Source organism: Hylobates moloch, unplaced genomic scaffold (assembly GCF_009828535.3).
Source record: "Hylobates moloch isolate HMO894 unplaced genomic scaffold, HMol_V3 SCAFFOLD_20, whole genome shotgun sequence".
Classification (NCBI taxonomy): domain Eukaryota; kingdom Metazoa; phylum Chordata; class Mammalia; order Primates; family Hylobatidae; genus Hylobates; species Hylobates moloch.
The window spans coordinates 9,480,637-9,494,112 of NW_026652295.1; positions in this window are offsets into that span (position 1 = coordinate 9,480,637).

The following is a 13,476-nucleotide window of genomic DNA, read 5'->3' on the forward strand; positions in this document are numbered from 1 at the left end:
AGCACCTCCCCTTAGTGTATCTAAATAATAGATTGAAGAGCAGGTTGCACATGTGCATATATTTTAATCAATATGCATTTAGTGCGGCTATAAGTGACACTAAAACATCACTACTCCCCAGGTGTCATTACCACCCACAATCACCCAGTGGGCATTCTCCTACTTTATGTTGTTAAGTGTTCCTGAAAAGTTGCATGTAAATCAAATAATGTTACATACAGTTGAGTAACCTATTATGGAGACTCCTTTATGAAGCAATAGGTAGCATATTATTACCTTATAGAAATTTGGTACAAATTTCTGGCATTTTCTCTTGTAGTTACCTATTTTCAATTCTGTGAGGCAATTCATTTCTTCATTCAATATTGTTAAATTCTCACTATATACAGTACAACATAGAAAGAGTACCCACTTACAAGACAGGAGAAGCCATATATATCTATAACACAAGGGAATAATAAATATCTCCCCAAAATAATAACAACCAAAATAGAAATGGTAGAAAAATTCAAAGTGAAAAAGAAAAACGGACATAAAATTTATAATGCATTTATAGAAGCTCTAACATACTTTTTATATAAATAAAGATGAGAGATAATAAATATCAGAGAGAAATCTGTGTATGATTAGAGTGGTATTATTTCCTTTGGTTTAGCTCTCTGGTAAATATGTCTTAACAAAATGTTTAAATCCCAAAATACAATTAGTGCATGTCACCAGAAAAAAAAGTTAAGAAGAAAAACCCACGTCTGATCATGGTGGCTCATGCCTGCAATCCCAGCACACTGGGAGGCCGAGGCAGGAAGGTTGCTGGAGAACAAGAGTTTGAGACCAGCCTGGGCAACAGAGGGAGACTCTGTCTCTACAAAAGATAATTTTTAAAAAATTAGCCAGGTGAAATGACACTAAGTCTTTAGTCTCGGCTATTCTGAAGGCTGAGACAGGAGGATAGCTTAAACCCAGGAATTCGTGGCTGCAATGCGCCACGGTCACCACACTGCATTCCAGCCTGGTGACGGAGATCTTGTCCCCAAAAAGAAAAAGAAAAACCCATTTCTCCTTTCACGGGATATCTGGCATTGCTAACTCTGCCATGACATGTACAAGCTATTTGGGCCAGCTGGTAAAAGGGTCTGTTAATTTAAAATAACCTGTTTGTTAATTGCTTTCAACCCAAGTCATTTTGTTCCTGCACTTTGAACCCTAAAGGTAGTTTGGAATAAATGCGGCTGGGAATGAGAAGTAATTAATGCAAGCAGGCAGCCGTGGCTGCAAGAGCCGGGTATGGAGTGAGGACGGCCTGGAACTGGTGTTTGTGCTCTGAGGAACTGATCCCGCTGGTTCGTTGTTAGATTTTTTTTTCCCCTTTTCCTTCTGCCGTCTAGTTGCAGGCTACCACTGGAAGCTGCTGCCAAAGCGGGCTATCCCATCAGCCCTCTGGCACACTGTGTTGATCAGTAGATAAAACCTTCCCGGCAGTCACAGCCGCCGCTGCCACTGACGAGGCCACAGCAGCGAGCAAGCAGCTCTGTGGAATTCACTAACTGCCTCTCCACCTGCCGTCACCTCCTTGGGTCCCTCAAGGTTCTCCTTGTGGTTGATAGTCATGGTGATTGCTTGACCTTGGGCCTTGCAGCTGGCTGGCTTCCAGGAAGCTCCTCTGATGACAAGGTGTGCTGAAGTCTGTGTTCACGGGCACAGCATTCAGGCGCAGAGCGTGGGATGCGGGAGAAAAACCTGCTGCCGTTGCTAATGGCCCCAGTGTTCTTCCCTCGCAGGCAGAAATTATGCAGGCTTCTGTCTCGCGGCTTCTCCCTTTGCCCAGCGCCTTGTATGTACTGGGAGACCAGACTGTGACCACCTCCAGGGTGACAGGAAGCAGCAAAAAATAAAAACAAAAAAATGACAGAAAGACATGCATTGTATTTTCCAGCCTGTTGAAGCTTCTTTTATTGCATACTCTTGGAAAAAAAAAAAAAAAAAAAACGGTCTTGCCAGTGATTTACACATGACTGTAACATTTTAAAACCTAGGCAACACACACAGGTATTTATCTGATTGATGCTTCTCTAATTCTTTGAAGTCCTCAGGCCATCTAGGAAGTTATGTCAATTTATAATTTTCCAGTGACACGTGTGTGTGCGCACATGTGCACACACGTGTGTGTTTTGCCAAATGAATTGGCATTAGGGCAATGGTTAATGTAATATTAGTTGGTGTGGCGGAAAGCAAAAATTGCACTTAAAAGACTGAGCTGAGGTGAAACCGGCGAGACGACTTTTCCCAGAACGTGTACAACGCCCTCTGTGAAAAGCTCCTTTTTCTTGGTAAACTTATTTTTGCTTTAATGTAACAGGGAAGCGTGTCTCATCCTGGAATGATTATGCCCAATTTCACTATGGTTGGGGATTGGGAGGATTTGGGACAAAGCATAGTGGAGCCTTTCCAGAGTCAAACCTAACATTGTGTCAAAAGTACGGAAACTTGATGAAATCATAGTATCAATACTTGAAGACGTACTGCTTGAAGATTCCTCTCCCAAAGGACTCCTGATTATACTTGGTTTTTGGACCTTGAGTACATAGCATCTAGTTTTCTGTCTTAAAAAACATGAAGCAATGGTAATACTGGCCTGCTCTTCCAATCACTAAATCAAACTTAAATTTGTGTTTTGTTTCTGTTTATTTTTTTAAAATATATTTCAGACCTGTTTCAAACATATATTTTGTTGATCCTTACAACTATCCAGGTGAAAAATTATCTGCTTTCTGCAGGTGTGCAAAATGAGACTTGGATTAAGAAAAAAAAAAAATGTCAGCCAGGTGCAGTGGCTCATGCCTGTAATCCAAGCACTTTGAGAGGCCGTGGCAGAAGGATCATGAGGTCAGGAGTTCAAGACCAGCCTGGCCTATATGGTGAAACCCTGTCTGTACTAAAAATACAAAAATTAGCCAGGCGTGGTGGTGCGCGCCTGTAGTCCCAGCTACTCAGGAGGCTGAGGCAGAAGAATCGCTCGAACCTGGGAGGTGGAGGTTGCAGTGAGCTGAGACCACGCCACTGCACTCCAGCCTGGGTGACAGAGCAAGACTCCATCTCAAAAAAAAAAAAAAAAAAAAGTCAGTTACCCTAGCTGGTGAAGTTGGGATACAAACACAGCTCTTCTGATTCCAGATGGCTATTTTTGTCTTTGCATGGAAAATTTTCTAGCTTTTCCTAGTTTCTCTCGTCTAGAGATGGCACAGGACTGGAATAGTACCTTCTCAGGACAGACCTACAACTCGGGCCTGGGAATTAATCAAACTGGCGTGAGAGTGAAGAGGTCGGTGTGCTCCCTGCCACGGCATTCACGTCCACAACAACGTTCAGCTCTTTGTCATACTCTGTTAATCCATCTTTGTCTCCTTTCTCTTTCATCATTTATTCATCAGGACCAGCCTTAAGGCAAAGTGAAATGCCAATTCCACTTTGTATGTTTTTGTTATCTTTAATTTTTGTTATAGTCATTTTTACCAAACAAGTCTACAAGCAGCCTTTGCATTAGGTTACTTAGATATTTGTTTGTCTGATTAATTAGAATCCTTCTAAGGGTTAAGTATGTTCAAGACTGTATGGGTCAGGTTTGCATATTTATTTTATGATTACTCACTTCCCACAAGGACTATCATTCTCCAAGTTAAAAAAGGAAAAAAACAAAACTGTCTGGAATATATTATAAACTTGCCACAACACCTGCCTATATTTTTGAATTGAGGTTTTCCTTCTCACAGTCACTCAAAGGGATAATACTAACATTTACAGCAACAAAGTTGGAAGGAGCCTTCCTCCCAGATCAGTTTCCTGGAAAGATCTAGAAATTCCTCCTCCTAAGTTTCCCTTATACCATGTAGGCATTGTTCCCATCTCCTCTCCCCCTGCTTTTTAGTTACTCCTCATATTCCCAAGACTGCTCTTCTACCTTGCACGCCTTTTCACCTTCATCTTTGAAAGTCTTCCTAAAACTTCCTCTCTGAGGTTTTCCATGACTAAGTCAGAGAGACCGAGGAAGCCACAGCTAGAGCTGCACCCATTTGCACAATAGCACATACATGCAGTCTAAAATATGCAATCCACAAACCCTCTCTTTCACCCACCTGCCAAGCTCCCCTTCCCTGGATGGAGAGAGAAAATTGTCTGGAAGGCCTGAGTTCTCAGAGACTGGTTCCACGTGAATGCTCACTTGTATTTGCATCGTACCTCTCTCGCAAGGTGCCCAAAGTGCTATGTAAGTGGCTCACACATTTTTCACAACTGCTCTTTGACATAGGTTGTCAACAAACACCATTATTCCTAGACAGTAGTCGAAGGTGACAGAACTTTAGGGAAGTCAGGCAGCTCCCAAAGACAAAGCAGGGCTGAGACCTTGCACTAAACCACACTTATCAGAGCAGGCCAGACACGCAGCAGAGACTCAACTGAAACACAGTCAGGTCAAAACCAAATACAGTTTTTAAAAACTCAAACAGGAGAAACCGCTTTCTGAACCACTAATAATCTCTGAATAACTTCAACATGGATCCAAGGTGATGGTTAATAAAATAGACGCCAGTGTAGACACTCTTTGCATGGGAGGCAGGATCTAGGACATTGGCAACTGATAAATAAAGGAAAGGACAGAGAGAAAAAAGACAAAGTTGTACAATGCCATCCGTGGGACTCAATGGGAAGACACCATTTAATTACCTGAGACTTCTAGACACAGGTTACTCTGTTTTTGCCAATAACAGGAAGCAATCTTTGGGACTTTTTGAACAAAGGGGAGGGGATACTGCCTTCATGAACTTTATCTCTACATGAGACCAGACAGAAAGTTATGGTTACAAAATAATCCCAAGTCATTCTCACCTTTTCTTTTTTTTGTTGTTGTTTTTGTTTTTGTTTGAGATGAAGACTCGCTCTGTCACCCAGGCTGGAGTGCAGTGGTGCAATCTCGGCTCACTGCATCCTCCACCTGCCAGGTTCAAGCAATTCTCTGCCTCAGCCTCCAGAGTAGCTGGGATTACACGCGCCCGCCACCACACCCAGCTGATTTTTGTATTTTTAGTAGAGACGAGGTTTCACCATCTTGGCGAGGCTGGTTTTGAACTCCTGACCTCGTGATCCGCCCGCCTCAGCTTCCCAAAGTGCTGGATATACAGGCGCCACCGCGCCCCTCCCATTCTCACTTTTTCTAAGACACAGAGTGAGATGTATTGTTTGTATTTATTTTGCCTTTGTTTGATTTATTTAAGGATAATATAAATAATATTACATTTCCTGCAGCAGAATCCTCTCTAGTATAAATGTTTATTATAACAGAGTTTCCCATTAAAAGGAAAGGTCTGCCTCCTTATGCAAGTGGGCATCACAGCTGGATATATCACAGAACAGTGCTGCACCTCTGTCACTCAGAGGCGGGTGACAGAATGGCTCTCTCAGTGGCCAAGTACACCTGAGCACCAATTTCAGGGGAAGTCTGTGATAAGAGGTGATCTTAGATCTTTCTTGAGTATATCACAGGAAGACATTTTCCCATACCCATATTTTTATGCCTTTCTTTTTTAAAATGTTCTTTGTATTGAATGTCTTTATAATAAGTACATTCATTCAAAAGTCATATAGTCGCCGGGCGCGGTGGCTCACGCTTGTAATCCCAGCACTTTGGGAGGCCAAGGCGGGCGGATCACGAGGTCAGGAGATCGAGACCACGGTGAAACCCCGTCTCTACTAAAAAAATCCAAAAAATTAGCCGGGCGTGGTGGCGGGCGCCTGTAGTCCCAGCTACTCGGAGACGCTGAGGCAGAGAATGGCGTGAACCCGGGAGGCGGAGCTTGCAGTGAGCCGAGATTGCGCCACTGCACTCCAGCCTGGGCGACAGAGCAAGACTCCGTCTCAAAAAAAAAAAAAAAAAAAAAAAAACAAAACAAAAGTCATATAGTCTATGGTTTCAGCAGCTTCCAAAGAAAGGGCTGAGTGGAATAGTGATGCATTTTGCACCTCCCTTTTTTTTTTTAAGAGAGACAGGGTCTCACTCTATCACCTAGGCAAGAGTACAGTGGTGCAATTATGGCTTGCTGCAGCCTCAACCTCCTGGGCTCAAGCAATTCTTCCACCTCAGCCTCCTGAGTAGCTGAGACTACAGGTGCATACCACCACACATGGCTAATTTTTTTTATTTAATTTTTTGTAGTGATGGGGTCTCACTATGTTGCCCAGGCTGGTCTCAAACTCCTAGACTCAAGTGATCTACCTGCCTCAGCTTCCCAAAGGGCTGGGATTACAGGCATGAGCCGCCGCAACTGGCCTATCTTCCTTTCTTTGTAAGCAATGAGGATCAGGAACTGTTTTCCTCATTTCATTGTTACTGACATTTCTATTCTTTTCCTATTTTAAGCTAGAATTTTAGGTTTGCTTTACTTCTTGAGTAAATCTCATTCTTTCAACCATTCTTTCAGAAATTTAGAAGGAGTTGAAATCAATATGTTTTGTATGAATTATAACCTCCTTTCATAAATTTCACAGAGCATTTCTACGTCATTATGATTCTTTTTCTGAAATCTTTGGAAGGAAAACTAAAACCTATTCTCTAGGCAAATACTTCCGTTTGATAAAGGAAGAAAGGACATTCTCATTTACCTTTCCTTTCAATGTCATTGTTGCTTATAAATGTGTTTTTTTCTGGCCAGATACTTCCTTAACACCTACCTTGTGCTGTGTAGACTTGGCCTATGAGCATGCGGTGAGGAATGCAGGAAGCGCTCCAGCTACGAGACATGAACAATGTCCTCCTCGCCTGCATGGAGGGAGGTCCCAAGTCATAAACCCACAGAGAAGGCCGCAAGAGCCGGGGATGTCCCTAGAGTGAGGAAAGGACAAATCAACCCTTTACCTTTGCTTCCTTTCCCCTGCACCACTGCTGAGTGTCTCAGCATCAGTTTCTGATCAGTCTTGCCAGAGCTATGTCCATTCTCTCCCTTCCTTTTCACATTCTAACCCCTCTTAGCCTTGGTACCTGGGTGGTGGGGATGGGGAGGAAAGAAGAGAGACAATGAGGTGGTGAGAGATGACAGCGCTCATCACCTCTAAGTGGGTTCCAGCTCAATGCTAAATTCAGCATCAGCTGCCAGGCAGCTTCCAAGGGTCCCCCGCATGAGGCCCCTCTTGCCCAAGGATCACGCTGGCCTCAGCATTTCTGACAGACCTCACCTTCCAGAGGCTACCAATCTTCCCCCAAGGAACCCTCAAAACACTGCCTCTTTTTCTTCCCCTCTTTTTTTGTCCCTGCCTTCAGCATAAAAACCAGGGGATTTTTTGGATTTTCTTTTGAATATCCAATCAAGGGACAAAAAGGCACAGACAAACCATTGAAACAGAAGCAATACCCAAACAGCCAAACTCTCTTTCCAGGACTTAGGAATTGGCAGGAGGTTCCTTTTCCCATCTTTGACACCTCTAGAAGCCCACAGTCTAACTAAGGTTAGCTGTGAATACATTACATAAAGACTCAAAATTACAGCAGAGCAAATATATCTAAAGATTTGAGCTACCTTACGAGAGCTAAAATTGAGTAGAGAATGGTTATACTATTCTTCACTAGATAAGAAGTTTAAATTCAAAAACAAATAAATAAAAGGTAATTCGTGCTGTTAGTCAGCTCAAGTGGTTCGATTGCAGATGCCGCTGGAGAGCAGAGGAACCGTCTAGGTACCATATGCACTCCCTGGGCTGAGTCCACACGGCCAGTCCTGGTGGCAGTGAATGTGGGACCTGGCCCTCATAAGAAGGCTTAGTACGCTGGGTGCAGTGTCTCACGCCTGTAATCCCAATATTTTGGGCAGCCAAGGCAGGTGGATGACTTGAGCTCAGGAGTTCGAGACCAGCCTGGCAACATGACCAGACCCTGTCTCTACTAAAAAAAAAAAAAAAAAATGGGCATGGTGGTGTGCCTATAGTCCCAGTTATTCAGGAGGCTGAGGTGGAAGGATATTTGAGCCTGGTGGGGCGGGGGTTGCAGTGAGCCAAGATCCTGTCTCCAAAAAAAAAAGCTCAGTAGAATGGAAAGCTCAAGATGAGTCACTTTCATTTATTTTACCAACAAAATTCCATTGTTAGATGCATGGGGAGAGAAAAGGCCAGTGTTGTGGGAACACAAAATAGAGTTCACATTTCTAAGTCTTTCTAAGGAACAAGGTGGATTTTTAAAACAGTTTCAAATAATCTAAATCCTTCCCTAAATGCTGCCTGTGCATATTTACATACTGTCAGCTTACCAGATAGTTCAACTGTAAGCAGTTAAATGCTAATTAGAACTTTGTCACACTGATCAGCTTTGTGAAACCTGAGAAGGTGCCGGTACAGCATCCCCTGGCCTGGCCAGCTGATGCGCCCTTCCCATCAGCAGTCCATAATGTAGGATGTGACCTCAGGTGGTTCTGGATCATCTCATTAGAGCTGTAGTGAGAAGCTCACTAGAGATTTAAATTCTCAGGCATGAGGCCCTTCAGGCTAAGTTGAAAAGCCCAAGAACTCAGTGCCATTCCTCTATTAAAATTGGGATGAAAAGTAAGCTGGGAAGGAACTGGTCTGAAAACCTAGCTGAAAAGAAAGCTGTTAGCCACCCAGAGCTGGTCCCAGCCACAAGGATCTGACATTTGGAACATAAAGCTATAGTGTGGCTTTAACTCCGAGATATTCAAATAGATGAGAAAAAGCGTAAATAATTTTAGCAAAAATTTGTCATCATTTTCAAGACCCAGAATACCAGATTCTATAATAGAAAACTAAGAAGATAAGATAAAACATCCAAACACATGTTCTGTCTAAGATCACTTTTGAGATTTTGTTTGTTGGGTCATTGAATTCTGCCCAAAACTTGTGTACAATTTGCTTATTGTCTTGACACCGTTCCCCAACCATTTCCATTTATTTATTGTTCTAAGATTTTCTTTCCAACCGAAATAGACTAGCCAGGGTAACGCCACAGCCCCAAATAACATCTAGTTGGGATAAATGAGAGGTACTTCAGTTGTTCAGGCAGTATCCTTGATAATTCAAAAGACAATGTTTATCTAATTTAAACATAAACAAACAAAATTTTTAAATATGATAAGCCTGACGACAAAACAAAACTGAGAAGTAGAGGGGGTTGGTTCATTTAAATACCCAGTACTAGATGGAGAATCTAGTCCCAGTGGTGAACCCCTTGGTACAGCAAAAAAAAAAAAAAACTCTATTATAGAAAAATCAAATCAAAAAACTTTTTTTTTTTTTTTAGATGGATCTCAATCTGTGGCGTGATCTTGGCTCACTGCAACCTCTACCTCCTGGGTTCAAGCAATTCTCTGCCTCAGCCTCCCGAGTAGCTTGGATTACAGGTGCCCACCACCATACCTGGCTAATTTTTGTATTTTTAGTAGAGATGGGGTTTCGCCATATTGGCCAGGCTGGTCTTGAGCTCCTGACCTCGTGATCTACCCGCCTCGGCCTCCCAAAGTGCTGGGTTTACAGGCGTGAGCCACTATGCCTGGCCAACAAAATCTTGTTCTAAGAAATATCAAACGGGGATTGGGGGGGTTGTTTTCTACACTAAAATCCCCTATTTAAGACCCTATGCCATGGTTTGAATATGTCCTCCAAAATTCATGTGTTGGAAACTTCTGCAATGTAACAATGTTGAGAGGCAGGACCTTTAAGAGGTGATTGGGTTAAAGCTATTATTGCTGGAGTAGATTAGTTACTGTGGGAATGGGTTTCTGATAAAAGAATGAGTTCAGCTCCCTTCCTTTCTCTCTCTCTCCCTCCCTCCCTCTCTCTTACCCTCTGTCTTCCATCATGAGATAGCACAGCAAAAAGGCCCTCACCATATGCAACCTCATCAATCTGGGACTTTCCAATCTCCAGAAGTGTAGAAAATAAATCTGTTTTTCATAAATTATCAAGTCTTAGACAGTCTGTTATGCAGCACAAAATGGACTAAGACATCCTCCAACTTCTAAAGGACAACTTCCACAGAACTCACAAGAGAAACCCCATTCAAGGAGCTCTCGGAAAGACCAGTGTTATGCAACTTCATTCTCAGGAAGCTGAGTGATTCTAGAGATGGTCTCCTCTCGAAAAGAATCAAGTTATAAAGAAACTCTGGCCAATGCCAAACTAATTTGATGTTGTTTACACAACATGAGAACTTTGGCCATGCTCTTATTGTGGACATGCCTAAGGTTTATGTAAGAGACTAGATCTCTGCCTGTATTATTTGGGCTCTTAGCCACCACTGGAGCAGTGGACTCTCTACCTCTTTAGAGCACCTGTACTAAATGCTGCTATAGGGTGATGTGGCAGTGCTTTAAAAGGGATATTTCCAGAATGGCAGCAGGAAAAACAAATAAAAAATATGGTATCGCACAAAGAGCACTGGACTAATTGCTATTACTTCAAATGTTTTCTGTGGAGTAGGAATAGACCAAAAAATGGAAATGGTAGTTTTCGCCCATGTCCAAACCCATACTGGCCCATTGGTGAAATAGACAAAAAGCTTGCAGAAGCCTCTGCCCTAGAGAATGGTAGCTAAACCTATTTAAAAGCAATGAAATTTCTAAATTACTTTTTACAAAATTAACCCTTAATATCTTGGAAGAATTATTTAAGTTCACAACAGGACACTGCAAAAATCAGTCTGAATACCTTGCAGGAACCCTCATTTATATCTTAACGTAATTACTGATGTCACAGTCTCTAAGACATTCGCTAAAGTATCTGTTATCTATTAAAGAGTGGGTAATTAAAACAGCTATCACTTATTATGTGCCAGACATAGTTCTATGCCCTTTCTGTGTATTAAATCATATAACCTTCACACACTTTTATGAGAAGAGGGCTCTGTTATCTCCTCTTACAGATGAGGCAACTGAGGCATTAAAAGGCTGGGTAATTTGTGTATGTTTACAGAGCTAGTAAGTAGCAAAACTGGGGTTTGAATTTAGATGATCCAATTTCAAAGCCATGATTTTACCTACTCCAAGGAAAAGGTCTAGAAAATACAGAAATAGTCTCACAAGATGCTGAGGAACTGACTTCTTTTCTCGTGTAAAAATTATAATTCTGTTTCTCTTAACAGCAGTAGCATAGTGCTTATGTGTGCAAATTCTGCTGTCAGACTGCCTATGTGGTAAATTCCCAGATCTGCCACTTACCAGCTCCATGACCTGGCCATGATAAACTCTGTGATCTGGGTATGTTACCTAATTGTTATATGCCTCAGTTTCTTCATCCGTGAAATAGGGATAATGGTGATAATAGTACCTATCGCAGGGCATCGTCGTGAGGGTCAAATAAGTTAATATACACAAAGCGCTTAGATACAGTAAGTACTATATAAGCATAGGCTAGTTTATGGAAGAATTATGTAATATTCATCCAGAATGCTTTCAAGAGTAATTACTCAATACATAATAAGCATTCCTTTCAATGATACCTGTCTTAGTCTGTTTCCTGATGCTATAACAGAATACCACAGACTAGGTAATTTATAAAGAATAGAAGTTTATTTGGCTCACACTTCTGGAGGTTGGGAAGTCCAAGAACATGCTGTTAGCACCTGGCAAGGGTCATCTTATAGTGGAAAGCAGAAAGGCAAGCAAGCAGGCAAGACACAGAGGACATCAGACCACATTTATCCTTTTATCAGGAGCCACTCCCACAGTAATAGGCCCTCATGACCTAATCACCTTTTAAAGGCCCCATCTCCCAGTACTATTTCATAGGCAGTTAACGTTTTTTTTTTTTTTTTTTTTGAGATGAGGTTTCACTCTGTCGCCCAGGCTGGAGTGCAGTGGCATGATCTCGGCTCACTGCAACCTCTGCCTCTTGGGTTCAAGCAATTCTCCTGCCTCAGCCTCCCAAGCAGCTGGGACTACAGGCACACGCCACCATGCCTGGCTAATTTTTGTATTTTTGGTAGAGATGGGGTTTCACCATATTGAACAGGCTGGTTTTGAACTCCTGACCTCGTGATCCACCCACCTCAGCCTCCCAAAGTGCTGGGATTACAGGCTTGAGCCACCACACCTGGCCTGGCAATTAACTTTTAACGTGAGCTTCGTCAGGGACATTTAAACCATAGCAGCCTATTTCCTCTATTTGCAAAAATCACTAATATGGGTGCTAAGCCAGGATGCTAAGTCCCTCTTCCCATAAAACCCACATTCATTCCATGGTGATGGCAGAGGCCATGAACACTGCTAGTGAGGAGGGGGCAAGTGAGCACGAAAGGATGGACCTCCTGGCATTCCTGCTGCAAATCACAGAGAGCAAGGGGCTGACCAGCACCATGGCAGAGCAAGTGTCAGGAATTGATTTCAAATCAGGTTCTTAAGGATAATGTGCAGGATAATTATGATCATTATTGTTATTGTCATTATACCTTGCAATTACCTTGGCTTAATTAATTCAAACTTGTGAAGTGCTTTGAGATCCTCAGATGAAAGGTGCCATGTTACTCTGAAGTGTCATTATTCTTCTACTGCCCTTTCATCCAAGGTGATTATAGCTCTTCGCAAGCATTAATTAATCCTCATAACAGCCCCAGAAAGCAGATAAGCGTAGGAGTCATCCACACTGGGGCCAAGAGAGACGTTTATCCAAGGAGTTTAGCAGTAGCTATTGTGTAGTCAGTTTGGCTGTTGGGAGGCCCCCAAATCACAGGGCTTTGTGGCTGGAGCATCAGCAATTTGTACAAACCTCCAGTTTAGCAACAGTTCAATGAGGAGCAATATCTGTAAAACCCAGATTTTAAAAAAATAATAATTATTCAGTTTATATCCTGAGGATATCCTCAAAGGCTTAGTTATGGGGTAGGGGTGGAGAAAAATAGAACTGTCATCTATAATTTTTCAATGACCTGGCAACTTGGTAATCAAACAAAACATTTCTCATGTTCTATAGAAAAGTATTGGCCCAAGGTCACAGTACTATGGACCTTAAACTATTATAGGAATTGCCTTTAGTTCAAAATCACAGATAGACTTTGACTTTCACTAAGATCTATGAATCGTGGTCTTTTTCACTGCTATTTATGCTGCTACTGTGGGATAAAGGGTCTTATCATGAGACAGGAATTTTACAGACATAAGGTAGTGCCCTTTTCATAGAAAGGGAAAATCTCCTCTTTGAGGAAACTTCTCTCAAAGGCTTACAATCTGTTTTTGGCACAAATATTCGATGAGTAAACGATTTGTTTAAAACAGCTTGGATATCCTACTGACTCCCAGGGAACAGAGAGCAGTGTGACAAAGGGACTTGAGGACTGGCGAAGATGCTTGTTTTCTTTTAGTATTGAAGCTTTGGAATTCTTGCACCATTTATTTAGAAATGGACGTGAATGTATAAGGTCCTAATTACATCAGATCTTAGGACTACAGCAGAAAACAAGGTATTTCATCCCTTAATGATCAGGAGTATGCCTGT